The 14,061-nt window shown below is 36.4% G+C and overlaps 1 protein-coding gene across 7 annotated transcripts in view; it reads right to left on the reverse strand.

Annotated features, from left to right (window-relative positions):
• The window catches only part of Hdac8 (histone deacetylase 8), a 265,800-nt gene that overhangs the window by 77,902 nt on the left and 173,837 nt on the right, over positions 1 to 14,061 (reverse strand). The window contains exon 11 of one of the 7 annotated variants that reach the window (XM_063246093.1): positions 1 to 14,061. This exon is cut by the window's left edge and continues 14,681 nt beyond it; it is cut by the window's right edge and continues 60,064 nt beyond it. The exons of the other annotated variants lie outside the window; for them this stretch is intronic. The gene's annotated coding sequence lies outside the window, so the exon portion shown is untranslated. 7 annotated transcript variants of the gene reach the window in all.

Genomic DNA, 14,061 nt, shown 5'->3' on the forward strand with positions numbered 1-14,061 from the left:
AATGGTTTATGTCTAACTGTATTTCTGCTATTATTTTGTGATTTTTGAGGCAAAAATTTATTACTACTTTAATGGTTATTGCATAACTTATAAAAATAATAAAATTTATCTTCTCTGTCTTTGAAAAAAGAACAGGCATCACTGCATTTCACTCGCAAGGCTGTTCAGTGCAGGCCATTCATATCTTTATTACTGCCATATATGCATCTGATCAATCATGTTTAGGTTTACTATAAAACTTAAGAACTAAAATGTGAGGTACATCTGTCTATACTAACCAGTGTCACTGAAATTCCTATGATACCAACTTCTATGTCATCAACTCCAGGACCGTCCCATTCAAATGACACTTCTTTGAATTTCAATGATATAGAGGCCCTCCAAGTAGAAATCAATGTCATTTAGGACTCAAACCAGAAACAGTTTTCCCTGTGTCTCACAAACACAGTTAAGGTCCAGTGGCAGTCACTTTTCTTGAAAGCAGAGCAGGCTGGAGGAGAGCAGAATTGTGAATACCTATTTCTAACTCCCAGGTGGAAGTTTCGCTTTGTAAGCTGATCCTGAAGAGAATAGTACTTGAGGTCCTGCTTGAGCATTTATTGAGGGCCTGCGATATGTAAGATGGCAGATAAGCATCACAGTTTAATAAGAAGAGGGTTCAAATTTATCAGAACTTTTCTTGTCATTGCCTTAGAATATCATGTCCTGTATTAAAAAATGATAATATAATCAGGACCAAAAAAATACAAACACCATTAGTACAAAGCTGTATATTTTCCCTCTCAAATGATAATATAAAAGACTTTCTGCATATTTCAGTGAGCTTTTGCACATGCTGTTCCCTCTGCTTAAAATTCTCTTCTCCCTCTCCTGTCTGCCTGGTGAAATCCTACCCATCCTTTAATATACAGCTTAAATATCAACTTTTTGAACACCTTCTGGCATCTTCTGAGGGAATTCATCATTTTCTTCTATATTCTCATAAAGCTCTTTGCAAGGAACAACTATCTTTGCATTCTGTGGCAGTTATTTCTTTCTCATACTTTTTACTCTGAGCTCCATAAATCAGAGCACAGCTCTGATTCATCTTGATAGCCCCTGACACGATGCCTGTATATGGCAGTAGTCAGAAGAGGATGGCTGAAATTCTCTTGTTACTCTGAAAAAGAAATCTGTTAATATATTACAGAGAACTCTATAGCAACCTAACATGGCTCTGCATATAGTATGTGCTCAGTTAAGGTTTGTTAACTTTGTATCTAGTGAAAATGGTGCTTCTCTTAGGTTAAGGCTATAGATAGCAACACTTGCTAGCCTCTTTAGGGAGCCACTATAGCAGGCACCAGCTGTACACTCACTGATACTATTGTGATGTTCTAGGCACTGAATGGTACACTTGCCCCAAACCATTATCCCTCCTGGCTTACCAGAAGGTACACAATGTGCCATCAGAAGTCACTACTTGGGGTTAAAGAATTTGCTATGTAAGTGCCCTATTGGATTGCTTTCAGATGAAGGATAAGTATACCAGAAGCTACATGAAAAACTTCACACCTTTCAGAGGAATTGGAGTTATTTATTTATTTATTTAATTGTGGTGGGGGATCAAACCTAGAGCCTTGTGCATGCTAGGCAAGTGTTCTACCATTGAAGTACATACACAACCCCAACCCCAACCTGAAGATCATTCTTGCTTCCTCCTTCTATTTACAACCTATATTCTAGAGAACTGAAGAACTCAGAACATATGAAATACTCCTAAAAAGAGTCAAGATGACTCGATAAATTGTATTTTATAATCAGAGTGCACAGTCCTTATCAGTTTAGAAATACAGATTTGTTGTGAGGAACAACTCTAAACATTCAAAAAACTGAGTATTTATATCAAAGTAATAAAAATTCAAACTAGCTTTTAATCATAACCATTTGCAAAATCCTACTATATTTTCTCTGGGCATGGGGGAGTAAAACTCTTTTACTATTCTGAAAAAGATGCATAGAAAGAATTCATTTTGTAGTTTTGTAGTTCTTCTTTTGTGGGAAATATACCTACTTCGTATCCCTATGTTATACAATCACCAAACATTATTGTCTTATATGAGAAGCCCAAAGTATAAATACACAGCAAACTAAAAGGTAAATAATGGGAAACAGGGAGGCAGATCTTATGCAAATGGGAAGGGGACCAAGAAATGGAGGGAGGCAAGGGACATAAAAATAATTAAGACTTGCTATGTCCACATACCAGCTTCCCAAAATGAATGAAATCATTAGGCACATATGTACTAACAAAAATAAATAAATAAATAAATAAATAAAAATAAAGTCACCAAGAATTTTTTTCTTTTGCTAACAGGCACAAAATTGACAATTAACTGTATATTAGCCTGAGACCATTCAGATAAATATCAGAATCTCTATTCAAGAGTAATTGAGATACTCCTTTCCCTAATTTTCAAAAGCCAGGATGTTTTCTGACTTGTTGATGACTTAGAGAATTCTTGTTTACTGCTGGTGGTTTAATAAGTTAAGTAGGACAAAGCAAAAAGTCTGTGGAGTTTAGCTGAAACAAAGGCTAGCCTTGCTTCCAAATCACTGCTAGTGCTGTTTGAACAGTATTCAAGAGTCCAGAGATAAGCAGTTTCTCAGTGTAATCCCTTTCCACTGCAGTTAGCTTGTGGGGGCATGGGTAAGAGGAAGGACAATGCCAATACAAACGGAACTGCACAATGAAGGAAGGGAAGGAGGGCCGGAACAATGGGTGAAAAGTTAACTTTACTTAGACTCCCATATTAAAAGCAGATGTGTTTAAAATGTTAGATAAGAAAAACTGGTGTTACTGATAACATGAGCAAACCCTTTGTGCTTTCCTCCCAATACAATATCATTATAAGGTTCTAGAGGTGTCATTGTCTTTCACTCCACATGTAGCACATTCTCAACAAGTTGAATGTTTCTAATCTTGTAGGTATTGTTTCTAATTAGGTATTGTTTCTAATTAGGTAACTGTTTCTAATTAGGTAGGTATTGTTACATCCCTCAGTTGAAGGATTTTATGAATTGCCTTGTTCTGTCTCCCTTTGTGATAGCTTTTTTGGGTCTGGAAGTTAACATTTGGTAACATTTCTTCCTTTCTGGCACCTGTCAGCTGGATGAGCTCTGAGAAAAGGAGGATGGGGGATGGGGGGAATGCAATGTATCTTTACCCCAAATGTCCTGATAGTAGAGCTCTCTTTGTCTCTACATAGGGCATGCTCTGTTCTGGAAAGTGCTATTAAGTATATACTCAGAATAAACAATGGGCAGAGGGATGAATGGAATGATGAAGTTACCATGTTTTTAAAATTAATTTTATCATAAATTTTAAATTCCTCTGTATACTAACTAAATGTATAGCTTGGTTGAGGGGTTAGCCAGAGAAGAGAGCCCTTTAGCACAGCCCAAGGGTGACCCATCCTGCAAACTGGATGGTGCTTGGCTCTTTGAACTTCTCATCCAGTAGCTGTGCCAGAGCCTATCACAGGGTATAGCAATCCCACTGTGACTGTTCTCTCCTTACCACAGAGCAGGTTTTGAGGAACCATCAGGTACTTGACATCAGAATCAAAGACTAAGCACAAGGGCTTTTACCTCAATGCAGAAATAATAATCAGTTTTTGGAATTGAGAGCTTTTCCTTTAGAATGGTTTAAAGGTATTTCCTCACCAACAGCTTTCTTGATGTCATTTCATGGTTATTCTATGACGTCTTTGTGAGGTTGCTGACTGGCAAATGCTTTTCATGTGTAGACAGGGAAATCCAGAATTAAGGATGATTTATATTTCTATGCCATGGAACTTGTGCATGATTGATTATATGCAGGGCCTGACCTCTCACCACAAAATTAGGTGGTTTCTGTCCAGTAATGAGAAAAGACAACTGAAGAAATGCAGTATACAACAGAAATGGGTGAGTGACAGGGCCACCTGACATCGCCTAGTACATTACAGTTTATAAATCGCTCTGAGTTGCCCTTTCATGGGAGGGCAGCATTCACTCCTATTTTATCAAAGCAACTGGACAGCAGAAACAAGAGACAGAGTGTTGGCACCTTCACCAAGGCCCCAGATTTCACACGCTGGGGGTGGGGCAGTGTGCGGGTAAGCGCTTTGCCTTCCAGGAATAGTAGTGGTCTGAGACTACTGTAGACTGCCTGGAATGGAGATTAAGCCCAGGGTTCTCTTTGCATTCCACTTAGTAGTTTGCTCATGCTTTCACTACAGACCAGGCTCAAGAATTCCTCTGCCAGCTGAGAAGCTGAATGTTGCTTTGGCTGTAAGACAGTATCTTATTTATTTCCATAAACCTCCCCGTTTTGTCTCCGATTATTTTCACCCAAAAATGGAAAGGGAGGCAAATTATGTGGGTACTGGACTGCAGTTATCCCTGGCAGTCTTTGAGACTGCCACCAGCATGGACTAAAGAAGAGAGATACACTCAGAGTAACACATAGCACCTCTTGCTTTCAGAAAAGGAGTTCCTCAAAAGTGATGCCGAGGAAGAAAACAAAACAACTGGAGTTTTGGGGCTCAACTGGAGGAGGGAATGCTAAAAGCAAAAGATTGCTTTAAATAAGGCTAGATTTTGAAGGAGGGGAAGGGCATGGCTCTGTGAGTGACAAAAACATGGTTTGTGCATTTCAGATTGCCTTCCAGTTTCCAGTCTGAAGTTTGAGCACCAGGCAAGTCAGCATCCAGGGAAGCCTTGACTGAGGAAGTCAGGCTATCTCAGCTCTGCTGGCTCACTACCCAAAAGTTCCTAGGAGCTCTGAGCCCTGAGCATTGTGCAGCTTAGCATCTTTGGCCAGAGAGATGGGAGACCCAATTTGGGAAGGAATAGAAGTGTGGGGCAGCTGGTACAAATGCTGCCCAGCCCTCCCTGCATTCTAGCCAGCTATATAGACAGCTGTCCTTTTAATTTAATCCTTAGTCTGTCCCCCAAATGGCCAAGCTCCTTTTGCATATAAAAGTCTTTGTGGTTGTTGGGAAGCATAGGAAAAATGTAGAGGTAAGAGAGGTTATGTGGGGAGAACTTGACAAAGCAGCCTATTCTTCCTCAGAACGTGAACGCAAGGGAGAAGGCACAGGAACGCTCTGTACAGAGGGAGGAAACACTGTACTGAAAGGCAGTCTGGAGGAGGAGAGGACAGGCTGCACCAGCTTTTAGGACCATTTTGCTTATACTTTTATTTGTAGTCTCAAGGCTAACTGTGTAAATGAGGATTCTGATTCGGGAATGCCCATTTGTAGATACACGTGGCTTTGTTTTTTCTGTTTCAAGAGTTGACTCAGTAATACTTCCAATATCTTTGATAAATTAGAGAGGAGGTTAATTACTTACCAACCCAGACACTAAGCTGTTTTTTGTTGCTAGTGGGCTGAGAATCTGTAGCTGTTCAGGCTCGAGGTGACTTTAAAGTGTGTTTTAGTTAAACCCTGAAGAGAACTGTAGAGGAATTTCAGCCTGGGTCACATGAATTAGCAGATGATGCCACTGGAAAGAAACTATGTCTCACTTATACTAACCCTGTAGTTTTTGCTCACCCTCCCACCCTGCACTTTCAGAGACCCCAAGTGTACCCACTGTGCCAAAGTCTGTGCCAAAGTCTGTTTGTTTTTCTTTTGGCTCTTTCAACTGCTATCACATAACAATGTTGGCAGGCTCACACCCTTAGTCATGATAGGGTGTGCTTATTCTTATGCTTCTTGACCTTGCTGGGAAAGAATTGTGCTGCTGTCTACAGCCTGCCCTTGTCTCCCATGGGCAGGATGGCAAAACCTGGTAGAACTGCACTCCACCAGCAACATTCCTGTAAAAGGAGGTGGCTGGTTAAGAGTCTTGGTCTTTTTCTTTCCTTTTTATTATTTACATTTATCTATCTATCTATCTATCTATCTATTTTGTATTTTTGAGACCGGGTCTCACTATGCAGTTCAGGCTGGCCTTGAGCTCACTTTGTAGCCCAGGCTGGTCTCCAATTGGAAATGATACTCTTGCCTCAGGCTCCTAAATCCTGGGATTATAGGTGTGTGCCACCACACCTGGCTTCCTTCTTTTCTTAAAAAACTAATTAATTAAATCTATCAAAGATTTGTCTAAGGGCTAAGGCTCATTGGTAGAGTGTTTGTGTATTATGTGTGAGGTTCTGGATTCAATTCCTGGCATCCCTCCAATAGCACATATTTACGTTTTACAAAATGATATTTTCATGTATATATGTACATACACATGTATTTAAGGACAAATCCTTTAGGCTGGGAGAGAGTAGAGAGATGTTGGTCAAAGGGCAGTCAGTTTTAGTGGGACATGAAGAGTAAGTTCTGGAGATCTACTGTACTGCACAGTGACTATAGTTAATTTATTGTCTATTTACAAATTGCTAAGAGACCAGTTTTTTCTTTTATATTTGATTATCCATATTTTTAAATTTAATTTTAAAAAACAAAAAGGAATAAAATCAATACAGAATTTCAAAACAAAATATTATGAAATTAACACATTGCATATTGTTATTTTCATAGTTGTCCAGATTATAAGATTTAGGCATGAAAAAATGATCAAACAAACAATGAAAGCACAAACTGTTCTTTTCGATGAACTAAGAGAGATTAGTAGTATAAATGTTCTCATTGCAAGAGTCTTTATCTTTTGTCTAGGTTCCAATCTGAAAGTCTCTGAAGGAGAGCGATTGTTTCCATTTTTCATTTAAAAATATAATGTAATTGTTACAAAATGCTTCATATAGTATTTTTTTATAAATTGTATGGAATTTCTATATGTGTACATTATGGAGCCTAATAACTTAGTGAACCTGCCACTGCTTTTTAGAGCTGAACATGAATGGTAGACACCATTGATGCTTCCCACCTGCCTCCCTATTACCACTGTGGCTTTCTCCCCAGAGGTAACCACTGGGAGGCACTGGAAAAAATTACTCCCTTCCATTTACTTATAGTCTTCTCACATATATGATGTGTTAGTCATCTTTCTGTACTGTGACAAAATACCTGATGTAAACAAAACAGAAAAGTTTTATTTATTTTGGTTCATGTTTTCATAAATTTCCACCCATACTCAGCTGGTTCTATTGTTTTCAGGCCTGAGGAGAGGCAGAAACATCATGGCACAGGAAAGCTGTTCCCCTCATGCCATGCAGAAAACAGAGGAAAAGCACCAGAGAAGACAGGGCCAGGAACTGATACAATTTTCAAGGTCATATTCCTATGATCCACTTCTTTCAAATATGCCCTTCATTCACCTGACAAGAGTGTCATCAAATTATGACTGGATAATACTGTACCCTGGTGAAATTATGATCTTATCACCTTCTAAAGTTCATCATCTAACAACCAAGCCCCAGCATCTGACCTTTGGGGGACATTCCAGATCCAAGACTCAACATATGAGTATTCCTAGATAATATACTATTAAGAAATGCTTGTTTCAAACTAACAATGCTTGTTACAACTACTAACCAAAAAAGTACAAAAGCTTTTTGTACTTTTTTTTGAGATAGGATCTCGCTGCTACATAGTTTAGGTTGGCCTTGAACTCACTGTGTAGCCTAGGCTGGCCTTCAACTTGCAGTGATCCTCCCAGCTCATCCTCCCTTAGTGCTGGGATTGACAGGCATGTGCTACCACACCTGGCTTGCACTTTTTAAAATTTGTTTTTACACATCATTTATTAATGAGCTCACTCTTCCTCCCTTCCTGGATCTGCAGTCATACATCCAATTTCCAAATAAATATAGCTCTATTTTGGGGTTCTCGGTTCTATTCCATTAGGCTATTTGTCTACTCCTGTACAAATATTATAGTGTTACCTAATATAGGTATATGCTAAATCTTAATACTTGATAGAGTAAGTCATTTCTTTTTCTTAAAGAATGCCTTGCTTTTCTTTGTACTCTCAACATCAAATTTATCTATAAATTCATTAGTGGATTAATCCACTGATAAGTTTCACATCCCCATGACCTAATCACCTCCCCAAAGCCCCACCTATAAGCACAAGGCTTTGTGAGGGGACATCTAGAACATATTTATTCCTAGATACCTTCTATTTTTAGCATGTTTTTAGTATTTATAGTATTTTTTGAGACCATGTCTCTCCATGTTGCCCAAGTTGACCTTGAAATCCTGGCTCAAGTGATCCTCTGTGCTTCAGTCTCCTGAATTTCTGGGACAACCGGCATGTGCCACCATGCTTGGCTACTACAGTATTTTTACTCTATTTTTGTCTAGTAATCATTTTAGGTAATTTTAATTTTATTGACAAAATAGCTATTTTGACATTATTGGCTGCTTTAATATTTTTAAAATTGCATTTTTTTGATCTTTTGGGGACACTATGCAGTTCAGGCTGACTTTGAACTCACTTTGTAATCCTGGCTGGCCTTAAACTCACAGCAAACTTCCTGCCTCAGCCTTTCAGTGCTGGGATTAAACGTATGTGCTCCCATGCCTGGCTAAATAGCATTTTTATTCTTGTTTATGCTTTCTAAAAATTAGACTTATCTCCTTACATTCTCTCCTAACTGTATATCGATCAGGCCTTTCTACCTAGTTATGTCAAAATTCCTCTTGGCAAGGCTGCCCATTATTGCTACATTCAATGGTTACTTCTCAGTTAGTTCTTATTTGAATTTGCAGCTGCATTTGACACAAAGATACTTCACTTGGCTTCAGGGGCAGTACACTCTTGATTTTCCTTTGGCATTACTAGTGATTCTCTCCTTTTTTGCTAGTTCTTTACCCAACATTTTAAAGCTGGATTATTGCAAGGATCAGCTCCTAGACATCTCTTCCTTCTCTGGCTAGCCACAGTTCCTTGGAGATCTCATCCATCTCACAGTTTGAAAATTCACCCATATGGTAATTCCCAGTTTTGTAACAATGGTCCAGCTTACTGTCAGGATCTAACTAGGTAGCTGTATTTTCCCCTTCTACCAACTTGACATCTCCAACTCAGCATGTCCTACTGTACTTAAAAACTGTTTCCCACAGTTTTCTCAGTTCCTTACGCCATCATTCCAGTTACAATGGAATCTCGGAGACTTTGCATTACCTCAGCTCACACACAGTATGTCAGAAAATCCTCCTCATGTCTACCTTCAAAATATATACAGATTCCTAACACAATCTACACTGATACTGTCCCCATTCAAGACACCATCATTTAAAAAAAAAAAAAGGTTTGAGATATAGCTTACGTACTACAAAATTTACCCATTTTTAGTGTACAATTCAATCTTTTAGTATTATCCACAGTTGGGAAACCATTACCACACTTTGAGAAGATTTTGGTCTCTTCTAAAAGAAACCACTACTCATTAGCTGTCACTCCATTGTTCTACTAAACCACTAACCTACATTCTGTTGCTATAGATTTGCTTATTCTGGACATTTAGTATGTGTGGAATCATACAATATGTGATCTTTAGGTACTCTATTTCTTTTTACTACCAAATAAAATTCCATTGTATAGGTATAGAATACTATACATTATTGATATTCTGATCAGTTGATGACATTTGAGTTATCTCCACATTTTAACTAATATGAATAGGGCTGCTATGAATATCTGTGTACAAGTTTTTGTGTAGATGTACCTTTCTTTTGCTCCTTCTTTCTTTTTTTCAATCTTTTTCAATCTTTTTTTGAGGCAAGGTCTCATTGTATAGTCAGACTGTACTTGAATTCACTTTGTAACCCAGGCTGGCCTCAAATTCACAGTGAGCCTCCTGAGTGCTGGGATTAAGACATGTACCACCATGTCCAGCTGACATACCTTTTCAATGCATATATATCTAGGAATAGAATTTCTGGGTCAGAGGGTAGCTCTGTGTTCAAGTTGTTGAAGAACTGCCACACTGCTTTCCATAGCAGCTGTTCTTTTATGTTCCTGTTGACAATATATGCAGATTCTGTTTCTCTGCATTTTGGCTACTACTTATTATTATCCTTTTGATTGTAGTCATCCTGGTGTAAAGTGGTATTTCACTGTGGTTTAGATTTGGGTTTCTCTAGTGAGTAATGACATTAATATCTTTTCATGTCCTTGCTGGCCATTTGCATATTTTCTTTGGAAAAATGTCTACTCGGACTCTTTGCCCCGTTTGAGTTAGTTTTCTTTTATTATCAAATAGTAAGTAACACTACATATTCTAGAAAGAAATTTAATATCAGATATATTACTTGCAAATATTTCTTCCCAGTTTATTGGCTGTCTTTCCACTTACTTGAAGATCCTGCTTTCATCACAAAAATTTTAAATTTTGATAAAGTTCAATTCATCTATTTTTCTTTTACTGCGTTTTTAGTGTTATACCTAAAAGCATAGCCCAATATAAAGTCACGAGAATTTATACTTATGTTTTTGTCTAAGAGTTTTATAGATTCAGTCTTTACATTTAGGTTTTTGATGCTTTTTATTTTAGTTATGTGAAGTAGAGGTCCAGTTTGATTTTTTTTCCATATGGGTTACCAATTATTGCCACACCATTTTTATGAGACTATTCTTTTTTCACTGAAATGTCTTTGAACCCTTGTTCAAAACCACTGGACCATAAATATAAATGTTGGGCTGGGAATTTAGCTCAGCGGCATAAGCACCTGCCTTGCAAGCGTGTGATGGTGAGTTCGATCCCTGGTACTGGTAAAAACACAAAAAATACAAAAAAATTAAATATGAACGTTTATTTCTGGATTATTAATTCTATTTTATTAGTCTACAGGTCTATGTTCATGGCACTATCATGCTGTTTTGGTTACTACAGCAATGTAGTAAGATTTTAGATCTGTAAATAATAATGGCCTGATAAAATTATTAGGACATATTCTCTCTATTTGTTGGAAGAATCTGGAAAGATTTTGATTCTTTGTTAAATGTTCAGTAGACTTCACCAGGGAAGTCATATGGTCTTGCACTTTGGTGGCAGTTTTCTTTCTCTCTCTCTCTCTCTCTCTCTCTCTCTCTCTCTCTCTCTCTCTCTCTCTTTCTTTCTTGTACTGGCGGTTGAACTCATGACCTTGCACTTGCCAGGCAGGTACTTACTCCACTGAGCTAAATCCTCAGCCTGGGAGTTTTCTTGATAAGTAATCCAGTCTGATTGTTATAGGTCTATTCAGATTTTCTATTTCTTCTGGAGTCTTAATATTTTGTGTTTTTCCAGAGACTCTTCTATCTCTTTTAGGTTGTATAACATGTTCATATCATTTGAAACAATTTTTCATAGCTTTCTCTATTAATTTCTTATTTCTCTAAAATTAGTAGCAATATCTCCATTTTCATTTCTTATTTTAGTAATTTTTTTGGTTTTACTTTTTTGAGACATGGCCTAGCTATGTAGTTCAGGCTGGCTTTGAGCTCACCATGCAGCCCAGGCTGACTTTGAACTTGAGTGATCCTCCTGCCTCCATCTCCTGAGTGCTGGGATCACAGGTATATGCCGCCACATCCAGCTTATTTTAGTGATTTGAGTCATCTGTCTTTTTTCCTTTGTTAATTTACCTAAATATTTGCTAATTTTCTTGACCTGTCAAGGAGTTGTTGATTATAATGATTTTTTCTTTTTTTATTTCATTTATTTCTGCTGTAATCATTTTTCCCCCTCCAATGCTGAGGATCAAATCCAGGATTGCATGCATGCTAGACAAGCACTCTACCACAGAGCTACATCCCCAGGTCTTTGTTCTTATCTTTGTTATAGCCTTTATTCTGCTCATGTTTAGTTTGCTCTTAATTTTTAAAAAAATCCACTCTGATGATATCTACCTTTTGATTTTACTGTTCACTTCTATTCACATTTAACATTATTATTTATGCACTGCCAGGTTGCTCTTTGTTTTCTATATGTCACATACCTTTTTATTTTTTTCAGTACTGGGGACTGAAATTCAGGCCATATGCATATTAGGCAAGCACTTTACCACTGAGCTATACTTACTTTTTAGTATCATCTTTTATACTAGGTGGTTATTCTCTCATGTAATAATTTAATTCTTTTCATAGTTGAAAAATTATTGTTGTTTTTAAAAAATATTTTTTATTTTAAAGAGCAAAAAACACAGAAAAGAAAAATGAAAACAAAAGAGAAAAGAACTATAAGAATAACAAAAAAACCAAAAACAATAACAATATAGCCTTTCAAAACAAGATGATAGGAATTTAACAATGGTTGTTATATTGCATATATAAATTCATATATATATATATACACATAAGATAGCTAAGATGAATATATTACTAATTCTATTAGTTCTTGGAAAAGAACATTTAATACTTATGCAGTTTGATCATTTTTGCTTGTCTATATCTGGTAATTATGAAAAATTATTTTTTGAATAATTTTGTTAGTGGCTTCTCTGGGACTTGCAATATACATCTTAACTTATTAGAATAAACCTGCTTTGTATTCACTTAGTTGCAGTGAAATACAGGCAGTTTCATATATCTTCACTGCTTCCATCTCTTTCTGATACTACTACTATGCATATGTACACACATATATCTATATACATTATGTACCTAAAATACATCATTATACTTATTACTTTACATAATTTGGTTCTGATAAAAGAGTGAATATATATTTTAGTGTGTATATACTAATATTCTTATTTATTCTTCTCAATTTCATTTATTTCTGTGGATTTCAGCTACCATCTGGTGTTATTTCCTTAATCTACTGTAGTAGAGTTCTGCTTTCAACCTCTTACTTTGTACTATTAATTATATTTATTTTTTATAGTCCTAACAATACAATCATATTCATATGGTTTTATGAAATTATTTTTAAATAGAAACATGCAGTTATACTATCTTTTCTAATTAACTATATAATTACCTTAAGTAGCATTCTGTATATTTTACGTAAATTCAAACTATTGTCTGGAGTTACTTGCTTCCAGCCCAAAGAACTTCATTTAGTATTTTTTAAAGAAAGGTATGCTAGCAATGAATTATGTTTTTTTTTAAATCTGGGAATGTATTTCACCTTTTTTGAATTTAAATTTTTCTTTTAAAGTAACATAATAATTGCACATATTTTGGGGGGTACAGTGTGATATTTCAATACAGGTACACAATATGTACTGATCAGATTTCCATGTCATTTATGTTTGGTACCTTCAAGCTCCTCTCTTCTAGTTCTTTATAAAATACATAATAAGTTATTATGAATTAGGAAACCCTACAGTGCTGTGGAACATTAGAACTTCTTTCTATCTATATTTGGTATCCATTATCCAACTTCCCTGTATTCTTCCACCCCCTGTACTTCCCACCATCTCATAATTGCTACTCTACTTTCAGATCAACTTTTAAAGCCTCTATATATGAAGACAGACATACAGTATTTGTCTTTCTGTGTCTGGATTATTTTACTTAACACAGCATCCTCTTGTTCATCCATTCTGCTGCAAATGACAGGGTTTATTTTTATGGCAAATTATATCCCAGGATACATGACACCATATAGATATATATATATATATATATATATATATATATATATATGTGTGTGTGTGTGTGTGTGTGTGTGTGTGTGTATTTTTATATATAGCATAATCAATGCTATATATATATATATATATATATATATGTTATGTGTGTGTATTTTTTTTTTGTTTATCCATGTATCTGTTAGTGGATACCTAGGTTGATTCCGTATCTCGGCTACTGTAATAGTGTTACAATAAACATGGGAGTGAAAATATCTTTTTGTTATATTGATTTCTCTTCCTTTGGATATATACCCAGGAATGGTATAGTTGGGTCATACAGAAGATATATGTTTAGCTTTTTGCAGAATCTATACTGTTTTCTTTAATGGCAGTACTGATTTATATCCCTACTAACAGAGTGTAAGAATTTCCTTTTCTCCACATCCTAAAGAGCACTTGGTATTTTTTTCTTTTTGATAATAGCTGTTACTTTTCTGTAGTTTCTGAGACAAAATACTCAATGCCCAAATTAAAGAGGGAAAGGTTTATTTAGCTCACAGTTTGTAGAGGTTTC

Source organism: Cavia porcellus, unplaced genomic scaffold (genome assembly GCF_034190915.1).
Source record: "Cavia porcellus strain 051 isolate PalLab524CR breed Dunkin Hartley unplaced genomic scaffold, mCavPor4.1 scaffold_3, whole genome shotgun sequence".
NCBI classification, from domain to species: Eukaryota; Metazoa; Chordata; class Mammalia; order Rodentia; family Caviidae; genus Cavia; species Cavia porcellus.